General features: G+C 37.1%; 1 protein-coding gene across 1 annotated transcript in view; it reads right to left on the minus strand.

The window, feature by feature from the left end:
• LOC119783775 (protein FAM53B-like) overlaps positions 1-11,103 on the minus strand; it is a 31,559-nt gene extending 20,456 nt beyond the window's left edge. The window contains exon 1 of the mRNA XM_038285433.1: positions 10,949-11,103. The gene's annotated coding sequence lies outside the window, so the exon portion shown is untranslated. The remainder of the gene's footprint in view (positions 1-10,948) is intronic.
• Between the last annotated feature and the right edge of the window lie 3,704 nt (positions 11,104-14,807).

Raw genomic sequence — 14,807 nt, forward strand, 5'->3', positions numbered from 1 at the left:
CATCCCTTAATAACACTTGGTCATCAACAATTTCCTTTATAGGGACATTTCTAAGATTTATTTTTTAAAGGCATAATTTAATGGTTCTATGAATGAAGTTTGTGCCTAAATCTGGGGTAGACCCCTGCTGGTTTTAGCATATTAAATAATCATTAGCATCCTACTAAATCATTAATCAGATAAAAATGTATTGAATAAGTGCAAGACATAGAATAACCAACATAAATCTGACCTACACTTTGTGTGATCTGAATCAAAAGGCAGTTATAACCATTTTATACCATTAGATGGTAATATTTTCGACATTGATGACTTAAAATATAAATTCAGGTCATCCTAAGCATGGCTAAAGTAGTGACAGGCCATTGATTGTTAGAAATTCTTTTATTTTTATTGTTTATCTTTTCTTCTTAGTCAATAACTTCTTGACCTTATGTTAAAAGTTATACAGAAACAGAGTAAATGACAGATGTTGAAAAATCTACGAAAAGGAAAATAAAGAAAATAAACCTAACAACTAAGATGGCAAAAGTACTTAAGAAAAAAAAGTAGAGCTTCTACAACTGAAAAAAAAATCAAGTGAAAAGTTTGCCTTAATTAAAAAAACTACTCTTCAAAATGTGTAATGCACAGAAAATTTCCCAGTTTTGCTCACTGTGTTTGTATAGAGTGCATAAAAAGAACTAGTTAGGTTAGTTTTGCTCTAAATTAGTTTCAGACAACATAATATGAATTGAACTAAACAGAAGCCAGTCATATACGGCTGATTACTTGAAGCTCTGATATTTACAGCATTTTGAAATAAAAGTTTAAACATGACCAACATACACATTTAAAATGAATATAAGGGGTAATGGATGGAGAGTATTGCATTTCACAATCTGAGTTATCTTCTATAATATTTCCCAGCTCCCGTCCTTAGTCCATGTCACTATCTTTATTTTTCTAGAAACAAAATGTGATTCAACTGAACAGGTTTTATTTAAGTCCTTCAGTTTCCCTCTTTTGTGCAGCTGTTACATCATACCACTATCATCATCTGTAAAGTAATGAGCCAATTCATACCAAAAAAAAAAAAAATCTACTCAAGTATAGTAAGAATGCATTAATACTTACTTATTTTTACAAAATATTTATACTTAGTAACTTTACGCATTTGCTTACTACCGATTAGTGGTTCCTGGCACACACAAAAAAAAGTTCTGCATGAGTTGAGAAGGATACCCATCAGACAGATGCAGCACAGACTATAACTATTATATTATCAACTACTCAACAGAGCAAATCCTCTAAACCCTTGTTCTGAAATACATATAGCCACAGATCTGCACAGAAGAAGGCGAAATAACCAATCACCATTTTAGATCTGGGCCCAACCATTTCTTGAAAGTCTGTTTAAATGCAATTCATACCACAACATCTTACTACATGGCTGACACAGAGATACACTGACATAATTCGCAGATCTAAGCATACTTTGCGATATATGAGGCTTACTTCCCTTGTGGTAAGACTATGCTGCTGCTGAACTGGGTGTGGAGCACAATGACTATTACTAAAAACCCAAAGAGAGAAATCCCCAAATGAGCTCGACATACACAGCATATGTCACTCCTGCTTTAACAAAAAGAAGAACTCGTTGAAAGAGGACAGCAAATACTGATGATTACATTACATCAAGATTTATTACAAAGGACACCAATGTGGGAAATTTGCCTCACTTTGGCAAGAAGGAAAACAATTTTTTGGTATTATAAAAAATGGAGAGATATACACAACCTGTTGCAATTCACAAAACCTTTAAAACATATTTTTTCTTCTTTTGCTTAATTTTTTCCTGTTGTTGTTTTTAAGGTATTATTTGAATGTTTGCAGTCTTTTTGATTATTTCTAATCCAGTTTGTGTAATTGTAATGACAGCATACAGCATGGAGGACCAAAGAAAGCATAAGAAGTCTCAGCAGTGGATTAATGCAATTGACAATCGCAGCAGGTAAAAGGAGAGACCAAACTTAATATGATTATCAACATGGGGGGGAAAAGTGTTTTTTTAATGGCAGCTGAACGTGTATAAAGATCTGTTTTAAGATTGGCTGCTTTGCAGATTTTTTATTTTGATACCGCAGGCATGTTTTAAAGAAAACCTTTGCAAGACTGTTTTAACAAGTCACGAGAGTTTGATGTCTTAATTCAAATATCTAAGTCTCACACTCATAGAAAACTGCCGGAAAGTGATTTGAAATTTGCAGAAAGAAAGCTTGAAACTTTAGAGAGCTTGAAAACTTGACGACTAAATGAAAAACCGACAAGGAGGTTTAACACCTTAGGGGCCAAACACATCCTATATCACACTGAGTGACAGAAAGTAACAGTTTTCTTCATCCCATGTAACAGTTAATTTACAGAAGATTGTTGTTTTGCAGATGAATGAAACATGATTCATAAGAAGTTTAAATTGATGCTACATTCGAAGACCTGTTTTTGTGTGTCTCCTACTGTGCTCTTTAATCATACCCAGTCTAAATTACCATCATGCATGTATTTACACAGAGTATTAAATATGCTGGGTGGTTAAGGACCAAATTGGTCACTCTACTAATAATCATCTTCAATGATCTCATGCTGTTATTCTTGCAATAGATGAACATTTAGCATATCACTGGGTTTGAGCCTTGATTATTACACAAACATAATTACAGAAAAGTTTTAAGTGCACAGAAAATATAAATCCCTGAATTAAATATATATATATATATATATATATATACATATATATATAAAAAACTGTTTTCTCACCCCTCGTGGGGTGGTATGTGTCATCCTCAAGCTCGGGTCCTCTACCAGAGGCCTGGGAGTTTGAGGGTTCTGCGCAGTATCTTAGCTGTTCCTAGGACTGCGCTCTTCTGGACAGAGACCTCTGATGTTTTACCTGGAATCTGCTGTAGCCACTCTCCCAGTTTGGGGGTCACAGCCCCTAGTGCTCCAATTACCACTGGCACCACTGCTGCTCTTACTTTCCACATCTTTTCTAGCTGTGGAAAGTAAGAGCAGCATATATATATATATATATATATATATATATATATATATATATATAGATCTATCTATCTATATGGATGTGAACAAACTTTGATTTCTTAATCAATAGCTTAATAATTTGCCAATAGTTTCTTTTCTTCATTCACATTGTAGATAGACTGACTGAAAGTATTGTTGCCCTGTATAAAATAGTAGCAAAGTTAAACACTGTTTCGAGGAAGTGAATTGGTAGCCATAGCAGCCATTCACAAACAGACATCAATATTGGCAAATGGTGATTTGGAGAGGGCACGTGTCACCCAAGTTGCTAAAACGAATGTCTGGACAGCTCATCAGTTCCTTATCAGTATGTGTGTTTGTTATAGGAAATTGCCCCAATGAGAAACGTTATTTGATTTAGGTAGGTGTAACCTGCAAACTAAAAGCTGTTTTTTAGAGTCTAAAATGTATTCAGGCTTTGATCTCTGTGTGTTAGAGCAGAAATGCGCCAACTGAAAACTTGACAGGCATTGGATCAGGTGTTTGAGTTCAAGTAAAGAAAGGTATGAGGCCTCCTGCCCCCTGGAGCAACTCTTTAAAGCCATGGCTACCCATACATCAGGTAGTCCACTAATTACACTGCTCCCTCCCAATCAATCCCTGCCTTTCTCCATGAGTGTCTGGCTCTGGCTCCATTTTCCAAACACAAACCAAGGCCCTAATCCATCAGAGATGCATTACATGGGAGCCTCCAGTGCTCCTGGCAATCCCTTACAATTGTTCAGCTAAAAAAAAAAAAAGAAAAACGGAGGGGGAACCAACTCCCGAGTTGCAAAACAAAGTTATATTACACATCCTGTCACAACTGATCAGCCAATAAAGTATCCTTTCATTGTTACATAACACCATATTCCCACCGTGGAGCTGTAGCGGGTTATGGGATTGTGTACAGATGGGAGTATGTCAGAATGAAAACTATGTAGCATTCCATCGGCCCATTCATTCATTCGTGACGAGGCTCACTTAACCACATGGACCCTCTGACTGCTCAGCACACTGTGAAACAGGGGTGTTAAACAGAACGAGATCTAAGAGTAAGCTGAAGGTGTGCTCTAAGCTTTTCTTTTTTTTTCATTAAGGAGCCAACCACAATATCTACAGCTATAAATAGGGGAAATGTACAACAATCTGTGAGTGTTCTACATTCTGCACAGCAAAACAGGAAGGACCGTTTCTATTCTGTTGAAAATAGTATGTATTCGAATTGGTCAACTGCAAGCTTGGAATTTACCAATATTTTTTGTAGCTTTCCCTTCCTCTTACAGCTCTAAGATAGCGATGGAGAACAGAAAACTTAACTAAAAGTGGATCATTTCTATTATTAAATAATAATGAAGAAGAAAAAGAGAAATTCTTCTTATTCTCAGCAGAGAGGGACTAGTTTATAAAAATGTTCAGCTTTCATTGTTAATCCTAGCAAAGCCTAAAAAGCATAGCAAGGTTTGACAAATTAAAAGCTAAAAGAATCTCTGCAACAATCCAGCCATAACATTCCTACAGTTGAAAGTCTATTTCTTGAGTTGCCAAAGAGAGTCAGAGTGACCAGCATTAAACTTATAGAGGACCACACCCCCATTCTCAACCCATTTACTGCATAGCACTCGGTCAGCTGACAGCAACTCTTCCCTTGCTTGGCAGTTAAAATAATAAAATAAAATAATTTCTAGACATGAAATATGGGGATGTTATAATGCTAAAGTTAGTGGACCAGAAGTTGCACTAAATGCTTTAATTCTATGATAAGAAATGTTGCATATTCTGTGTAATTAATAATAATAATCAGAAACTTTATTGATCTCACATTGGAAAAATGTACCTCTGCATTTAAACTATCGCCTAGGGGAGCAGTGGGCTGCCATTGTGGGGCACCCAGGGAGCAATCGGAGGGTAAAGGTCTTGCTAGGCTGACACTCCCCTTAAATTAGAATACAAATTTAAAACTAATAAATTTGGAAGGTGCTCATTTCTATATTCATTAAAAAGGATGGGAATAAGACCTAAATGAGGTCATAAACATAGAGTAGCATCACATTTAGCCTACTAATATAACCTAAGTAATGTAGAGAGGTTCCTAACACAGAACAAATTTGCATTATGAATTCTAATAAAACAATAAGTTGAATACCTAAAATAAATGACCGTTTTTGTTCTGCATTTGCAGAACTTTTGAGTAGTAACACACAAATAATAAGTACATGTTATATTATTAGATATTACACATTAATTCATAAACTATTTTAAGGGCCTTATAAAGACCAGTTTTGTTTATTTATATACCACCGTTCATGTGCAAGGTGATCCAAAGGACTTTACAGGACAAAGGAAAGACAAAAGAAAAAAAGGAACATCCGTATAAAATCATTGTATATAGCAAAATAAAGGGAATGATTGTTGTTGTTCTATACTGAAATAAAAGCAATTAAATATAGAAATGATTTGCATCTGCACCTGGATTGATACTCTAAAGCAGGCATCCCCAAAGTCGGTCCTCGAGGGCCGCTGTCCTGCAGGTTTTAGAGGTTTCCCTGCTCCAACACAACTGATTTTAATTGAAAGCTGATTAACAGGCTGTTGCTCGACTTCAATCATCATAATCAGCTGTGCTAAAGCAGGGAAACCCTTAAAACCTGCAGGACATCGGCCCTCGAGGACCGACTTTGGGGATGCCTGCTCTAAAGCTTTTGAGCACAATCTTTATGTTTTAAGATGTGTAATACAAATATATTAAAAAAGAAAAATCCATAACAGAATTTAGCTTTAGTCACAAAAGTCTTTGCAACACGTCTGTCACATCTGGATTTATTTCTCAGAAATATCTGAACTGCAGCCAGCCAGCCGGGTTGTAAATCAGTTAAAATGTTTATTCTACCGATGCTGGGAATAACCTGCAGCTTTGTGTAAAATAAAAATGTAAAACACGCAGACAGACTCAAACACAATATGTCACAAGAGTATAAAGACTGTAGATCATTACACGATTGGTAAGAGCAGGATTATCTGGTCACACTGGCTTTGTTATCAAGCCTAAGCTTGTAGAGAAAGACGCTGTTAAGGATGCAGCAAAGTGTCAAAAAAAATGACACAAACCAGGAAAACCAGGTTTTATTTCTAATGCTGAATAAAAAGCATTTAGAGTTTTCCTACAGATGCAAAAATGCCTTACAATCTCAATCAACAAATGAAAAGCTGGTATATAATAAACTTGTAATTTATTTATCTCACTATGTTACTTCATCACCTGATCTCATCACACAGATGATACGAATCATAAAAGAAAAAGTTTACTAAGGTTTTAAACACAGAAAAAAAAGAAAGTTATTAAGAAGAGAGTGTTCGATCAAGTGCAGAAAATAATGTTTGACTTTGAAATGTCAGATTAAAGTCTTACTCGCACTTACACTAAAGTGAAAATGACACCAACGCCCATAAACATCTGGGCTGTCTTTTCTCTGGAAAATCTAGCTCAGTGTTAAATATTACAGGTATTTCTTGGCCAAACTACTGATCAACACTGATGGAAATTTGGCACCAGGCTTGACGGAAGTGCTGCCTTTGTTAAACCTGCAGTGGTGAGACGGGTCTGCTGAGTCAGACCTTTTTAAGACAAAAATAAAAATAATATATATATGGTCCCAAAAAAAAAGCTGGTTCCTCTCTCTAGCCAAAACCTGTTAACAAAAATCTTATTTATGTAAAACTATAAGTGAAAAGTAGTAAAACACCGGAAAGTGAACCTTAAGGCTCTAGTTTAAGGTGTTTTCCTGCTTTTAGAAATAGAGTAAAGGTTTTTATTTTCACAAATCTCAGTAGTTTCAAATAAAGACTATTCCTTTAACTCTAAAAAAAAAATTAAATAAGTTCTGTCTTACCAGAGAATAAAAAACAAGCTCTAAAAATACACAAAATAAGGCTGTCTGTGCTGAACGCTAACCGAAGCTTTCAGTTCTCTGTTTCTAAACAGAGGCAAATGGGAGATGGTATCAGAAAAGGGGGTAGGTATAGAAATGCCCGTCCCTCATTGAACCATCTAGAAAGACACGATGGGGTCAAGTTTCGAGGAAAGCTCATTCCAGCGTAGCCAGGAAATAGAGAGACAGGAATGCAAAACGCTGTTGTTCATAAACCGCAGAATACAATAAGAAAAATAAACAAAATGCAAAAAACATCAGCTCACCTGGACTATGGGGGGTTTTTCAGTAAGAAACAGGTTAAGCGCACACAAAGCATACAATAGCATCCCAGTGGATATGCAAAGGAACTAACAAAAACTATGCCTGAGGGGACAGATCCTCATTTGAGAGTCAAAAACTTTGCTCTACTTTATTTTCTCCTCAGACTCGAGATGCTTCCTCATGGTCACCATGTATAAACACAGGAGTGAGATGAGTGGATGGGGACATTTCAATTGCAACCCCAGAAATCCTTTCATCTAAGCAGTCTGCTTTTTAGGGGGTTGGGGGAGTTCCTGTGTATGCGAGTCTGCCTCTTTTCTTTTCTACGCCATTCTTTTCTTTTCTTTTCAGATGCAGGTCTTAGGCTCTGTGGGTGACAAGACGCCAGACTCTCAAATCTGTTATGTTAATGAGGAAGAAACATGTTCATTGGAGAAGGGAAGAATTCATATAAATACAGAGCATGGAGTAAATATACGTTGCAGCTTGTCTGGACTGGAGCACAGGTCACTGAAACGTAAATCTAACATGGAGACATGGCAAACAATCCAGTTGTGTTATCTTTGCAGGAACATCACAGGGCGGTATGAAATATAAAGAGAGACAAAAAAACAGCAATGGGTGGAGGTGAAATAGGCCGACTGGAATAAAGAATGCAAAAAGGAGTGGGTTGAAGGTGGCAGCATGTGCGTCAGAGTGCAGACAGAGTTTGAGCTCTACGCAGAGACGCTGAATGGACCAGAGGTTGGCTCAGCCACAGGCACACAGCTGCCCACTGGCAGAATGGAGCTCTAATAGGACCTTTTGCTTGCAACACAAAGGCTTTGTGAATGTTAGCATCTTAAGCACACACTGCAGCGCAGAGCGATCCCCTTAGAAAAAAAACCCAACCCACCAGCCTAAGATTGCTGCCATAAATTATGCTTCCAGCATGTCCAAAACAGGCCCGCTGTCTAACAGCGCCAGAGCTGTTGTCGAGTACAAGTGCTGCACGCCAAAGCTGCACTTCATTAAAGTGACTGCCAGCCACTGTGAACAATGATTTGCCAGGGTATCTGGCCACTTTTGAGTACCGCCGCTCAAAAAAAAAACAAAAAAGCAAGAAGCAGTCTCTGTTAAATGGTTGATTGCATTTCCTTTACTAATTCAGTAATCAGATACTTCAAGGGCTGAGTGAGATTGTTCTTATTTTAGATTTCTCAGAAAAAACTGGGAAGACTGACATGAGTTGAAAAATCTTCATTCATTGAAATGTTAAGGTAAAACACTTTGCATATGATCAAAACTTTTTGCGCAGTGGTAAAAAAAACTAAATGTTGGACTGGGTTAAGGGGGGGTAATCATCAGACAAACTGCAGCAGCAGGTTTGCAGATTCATATGACACCAATTTATTGATTTGGAGGGCTTGTTCTCACCAAGCTGTGACCAGACACGAGATTCTCACAGTGTGATAATGTTGATTAAAAATGTCACAGTTCGACTCTTTTATGGTATGTAAGGATTTCAAAATGTGTAAAAATGGATTAAATGCCTTTATTTAAAGGAAACAACTTCTTTCTATAGATGCAAAACCATTAATGGTATAGTGGAGGTTTTTTTTATCCCAGGTGGATCATGAAAATAAGCGGTACTAATTGTCGATCATTCTGGTGATACGTTTACGTAAGGCCGTCCTACCTGCTCGACACTTTTTTCACTTACCGGTGTCGAGTCTGACATAGTGGAAAAATTGTAAATCTTCTTTTTGAAAGTAACCTTGTATGAGCGATGCAAACAGCAACTTTCTAAATAGAGTGTGCACAAGGAGAAATGGTGTCATGCACACTCTTGCACGCGTTTAAGGATTGTGATTAAAAGTCGAGATCAAAATTTTGTGAAAATCCTCCACTATACCTTTAAGATACGGATTATAATTGTTCAAAAAGCATACTCTACACAATATGATGTATATTATTTAAATATTACTGATTAACATTTTGTTTTTTTAGATTGTTTTTTTATCACATTTGTGTGTGTACGCTCTTTTTCCCAAAAAAAACAATGAAAACCACATTGATTTTTTGGAACTGGGAAACATTCAAGAACAAAAGGACAGTTCCTGTGTATAAGTTTTTTCTTTCAGGCAGTGCAAAGCAACAGGTGTTGAAAAGGAGGAACTGTTAAAGACAATTCTGTTACTTTAAAACTTTTTCTGCCATCTTATTAAAAGTACTTTAATACATAAGAGGTTTAACTTTTTTTTTTAACAACCTGGCCTTAACTGGAATCTGTGACTCCAGATTCCAGATGCAGTTTATTTTGGAAACCTCAGCAATGAGTAGCCATCAAAGTTGTTTTTTTTTTTCTTTTCAAAAAAATAAGAGCTCCTCTGAGCAAGTTTTCTTCAACATGAACTATTTCTGTTCGCTGTAAGGAACCCCTATCAACATCTGAAATGCAATTAGACACTAGAGCTGGCGTGAGATTTAATCTTCTGCCTTTCTGTGGTTAAGTGTCGACCTTAAACTTGTAGCCATATTTACTATTCATGAGGGCCATTTACAAGAGCAGGATCTTTGAAGGAGCCTGTACATTTCCTGTTTTGCAGACCAAATCTGTCCCTTGTCCTTGCATGTTATGGGCCAAGCACTGCTGGGAAGGAGGGGGGATTAAAAAGCATCCATCTAGGAATTTCAGATAATTGCAAAAAGGAAAAAAAAAAACGGTTCTCTGTGAAGGTGTGTTTTTGGTATCCACCATAGATCAACCAACAGTCATAAAATGTTAAGCAAAGCGAAACATAAGTTGGCATGCTTACTTCCTAAACTCAGGAACAATGAAACTAAGGGGAGACGAGCTACTGAATGGTTTCTGAGTGCCCTCATTTTGATTATGATCCGAGACTGCAATAAAGAGGCTGCAAAATGACCCTGGCGTAGGCGGCTTGTTCAGTATAGCTGCAGATGATTCATTCAATGTATGTTATTGTTTCTTGCTCCTAGTGGTTTGCTTTCATATGTAACAACATATGTTTAGGTTATATATATTCATATAGAAGTACAATCATAATAGAACAAAGCTGAATATTTGTAATTTGGCTGCAACTGCCTTCCCTTATCAAGAAGGGGAAAATAACAAAGCATATGTTTTGGCAAACTAACCTCAAAACACTCTTAGATTTAGTAATTTCTGATTCTTATTTGTAGAGGGGGAAAAAAAGAACTTGTACGTGTGGTGAAGATGGGGGAAGATATATGCAACAAGGCTTCATGAGGCAAAGCACTCAAGCCTTTCAGTTTCTTCTCATCTGTGGTGAGGAGCTGTTTGTCAATAAGCTGCTAAACAACCACACTGTAAATCCACACACAGGTATTATCTGCAGCTTCAGTGTCATGGCTGTCTCTGTCAAATAGAGGATAGTTTGATGTTAAAAGGTGCTTGTTTACTGCACACCAAAAGCTGTTTATTAAGCTTAACCAGCTTCAATTCACTTTATTTATTCCTGCATCTGATATCAAGCAGTTTTATGTTTCTCGTTTCATTATGTTCCAGTTAAATAATATTGATAAATAAATAAACAGAAGTTTTCTCTCTAGTCCCACTAGGTGTGCTGCTTATAGGGAAACCAGCATGAGGAGAGAAAACTTCATGCAGGTTTCAAAGCACAAACATCATTATACAGCTGTTTAAAACAACCATGGGTTTGAGCAAATACTACCTGGTCAGCAGAGGCTTTTTTGAAGCTATGTCATCTTCATTAAAAGTAGAGAGAAGGGAGATTTCTCCGCAGTTGCAGCCGTCGTAGGAGCGTCCTACTAGCAGGACTGAGAAGCAGTGAAAGCAGCAGAGCTGCTGCCTTCAGACTCCACCGGACTGAAGCAATATCCGCGTGCAAACCAAACAGCACCGCGGAGGGGGGCCGGAGGCAGCCCGGACAAAGAAAAACCTGAAATACAAAAACACAGGGAAGCAGCTGACACATAAATGATTGATTGAAAATAAGAACAGTATTTTGTTTTTAACTAAAAGGGCACGTTTTATTGATTAAAACATATTTTATAGCCCTCCTGCCCCTTTCCTATTGGTATGTTCCATTAAGCCGCAACTGTCTCCTCCCACTGGGTGCTGCTCGTGTGATTTTTACTATAAATTTTAGTCATGACGAGAAGAAAAAGCTTAGTTATGACAAGAAAGCAAAACTAGTCATCATTTTTTTTTTATTCAGCTGTTGTAATATAGAGAAAACGTCAGAACATGATAAGTTAATTGCAGAGGCGTAGCCAGAACATTTTTGTAAGGGTGGCCAGGCAATAACCAAAAGATAGGCACCAAAACCTCTGTTCCAACAGGGAAATTAATCAGCAAAACATCCATATTCTCTAAATAAAGACAAACTATAATTTCCCACTGCCTTTGCTAACAAATAGACAAATATATTCAAACATCAATGCTTTCTAGATAAAAGGTATAGTGGATAAAATTCTTTAAGGTTAGATTTTTGGGCAAACATCTTTTCCATAGTCATTACTTACCTACTTTTATCAGTAATCATTCGATAGATAAATAGGTATTTATCTATGATTTCACTGAAGACACCTAGAGACACTTAATTTTCTCTTTACCCCATAAAACACTAAATCTATTTCTGCTTGAATTCTGTACTTATCATCTTTAACGTTAGTATATTGATGTGCATAATTAACCATAGTGTTTTTGTTGTCTAGAAATTGTTAATATATGAAAAATTATCTGTATCAGAGGGAAATAAATGGTAGAGGTGGCCAATGATTGGCTAAGGGTGGCCATGGCCACCTCTGGCCCCCGATGTAACTCCGCCCCTGGTTAATTGCCCTTTATGTAGGCCGCAGACTGATAAGATTGCTGATTTAACATGTCAAATCTTTATGTGTTATTTCTTGTGTCAGATTCAAGTTATTTCTGTGACCATTGTGAGTTTTTTTTATTAACCGGGTGTACCATTAATTGTCTCCGTGTCTATATCATAGAGCAGATATTAATAGTTGTGCCTTAGTCTTTTAATCCTTAGGTGGATACAATATTGCATCTGATTATAGCTGCTTTGTCCATACCTTTGCGTAAAAAAAAAAAAAAAAGAGTAAAAATTCTGTAGAATTTATTATTCCAAAACGACAGGATTCTATGAGGGTTAGAAATACATGATATAAAATCAAGGATACCATGCACTGGTTAATTACTCTTATAGCAAAGAACATAATTCATTATTTAGTCTTTTGTTAACCTGAAGTCAAACCTGATCTGCTCTCAGCAGGCCCCTTAATTCTTTAACCATCCATGTTTTTGATGTCCTTTAGAGGTCTAGTAAAGACAAAACACAATGTATGCATGTGCATGTACAGTAGCTCAGTGTTATTTCTTTGTGAGCCAAAAAAGCAAACATAATGGGCCGGATTTATCAAAGGTTTGCGTGTATTAAAACGTGAGCTATTTCACTGCGCACGCTAAAAAATGTACAAACTGATCTATCAACAGCGTGCTAAAAGCATTTGGTCTTTAAAACGTGGTAAATAGCACCTCTGATCCATTTAGTACTTTTTCTGCAATGAATATGCAATATGGGGCGTTTACACGCAAAAGTGCGTCTTGTGGGAGGAGAACATGTAAATATATTAATTTAGCACTCGCAAATTGATTTATTAAACCTGAAAGCAATTTTGCTAACGGTATCTGACTCTATATTTAACACGTTCCAAAAGAAGGTGCAAATGGTCTGTATGCGTAATTGCGCACACATGGCAGCGGTTATAGTCGCAAGAAGGAGACATGGAAATAAAGCAAGGAGACGCCGAGAACGCATTTTTTCACTCCGTGTAAATATTTTTGGAATGAACGAGGAAACGATCATCAAAACATATAGTTTATCCAGCATTGCCATTTTGGAGCTGCTGGGGGAACTCCGAATGGATTTGGAGCCAGCCACATAGAGGACCCACGCAATACCAGATATCACAAAACTCCTTGCAACATTGCACTTTTTTGCATCTGGGTCATTCCAGCGTACGGTTGCAGCGTGAGCTGGGATCTCCCAATCTCGTTTTTTCAGAAGTGCTGTCCGACGGGGTCGGGGTTCTCCCCCTGCGCCTGTGGAGCAACGTACCAAATGCTGCGGGGATCTCATCCACAGTCACAGGCCAATACAAAACACCTGTTTTTTTTTTTTTTTTTTTTTTTTACTGCAGCACATACCACCTTAGGGAATAAAGGTTGGCAATTTATAAATATATATTTACTTATTTATTTTTTTTTTGTTGGGGGTCACTGTAAGATTTAAATTTCTTAATGCACTAGTTTGTACAGACTACAAACTACTTTGCCGCAAACCACAAAACGCGCAAAACCATCATTTAAATAGGGCGTCTCCAACAGTTTTGCACCTTCCACCAGTTACGCAATCACTCTTGTTAAATCACCCGCAAACCATGGTTCAGCCCCTCGCGCACAATTCCAGTTTGCGAGCGCAAATTACTGCACGCAAAATTGGATCTTGATAAATCCGGCCCAATGGTTCTTGTGGTCAGTTCAAATTTAACACATTCTGTTGTATTTTTTTTTTGTTCCTGTGTTGATGGTAACCAGAGGAAACTAAGTCATCAGTCTCAGTAATAGGCCCGTTTCACTTTATGTGCATGGTTAACACATACTTGTTACTAACAGCATTTGTCCTCAAATCGACCTGATAGCAACATCACCAGGAATCACATGGATGGTCCATAAGTCTGTGAGGTTCTTTGATTTTAGAGATTTTAATTAGATAATCAAAATGCAACAAATGTAACAGCTTTTGGTCTAATAAAGTTTTATGAAATAGTAACAGGTTCTACAGGCCCATGCATCTCACCTCCTTTAAGGGCCATTTTTAGGTTACCCGTCTGAGATTGATGAAAACATTTCTTTAATGAAACTTAAAAGAAATTTAAAAATAAATTCAACTATTAATAATAATAGCTTAACACACTGAAGTCACTGACATTTACTTCTGGTTTTTTCTATGTTGGCTTCAGCTCAGTTATTTCATATTTCTTTCTGCACATTTTTTAAGAAGTTCCTGATAACTCATGTTTTATTAATAATAGTTACTTTTGCTCACATTTACTGAGCAAAAGAAATGCTGGTACTAGAGGCAAACACTATAAGGACCCACTGTAATCAGGGTAGCGATTACCCAGAAAGGCAGTGTGTAAATGTTTCTCACCAACAGAACTCCAAATCCTGCTACGGAAAAGTTCACCGCTACATGCTGGAGCAATTCACTTCAGTCCACAAAAATCCTGTTAGCAGACCTTCAAACGTGTTTCCAGGGAGATGAGGTGAAAAATATAAATATTTGCAGGATCACACTTCAGAAGCTGAAACAAGAGCCCAGAATGCTGCTGGCAATACATCCAGTGGGTTGGGAAAAAAAAAAAAACTTTGCAAAATCTTTCTTTTGTAAGTGAATTTTATGAGTGAAGTGAAGTTTGTAAATGTATGTAATGAAACTCATTTATCATGGTGGATGTTTTGAAAAGGTCTGTTTTTTTTTCTGCAAGACGGTGTTT

This window comes from Cyprinodon tularosa, unplaced genomic scaffold (assembly GCF_016077235.1).
Source record: "Cyprinodon tularosa strain WSP-4 unplaced genomic scaffold, ASM1607723v1 ctg210, whole genome shotgun sequence".
In the NCBI taxonomy this organism is placed as follows: domain Eukaryota; kingdom Metazoa; phylum Chordata; class Actinopteri; order Cyprinodontiformes; family Cyprinodontidae; genus Cyprinodon; species Cyprinodon tularosa.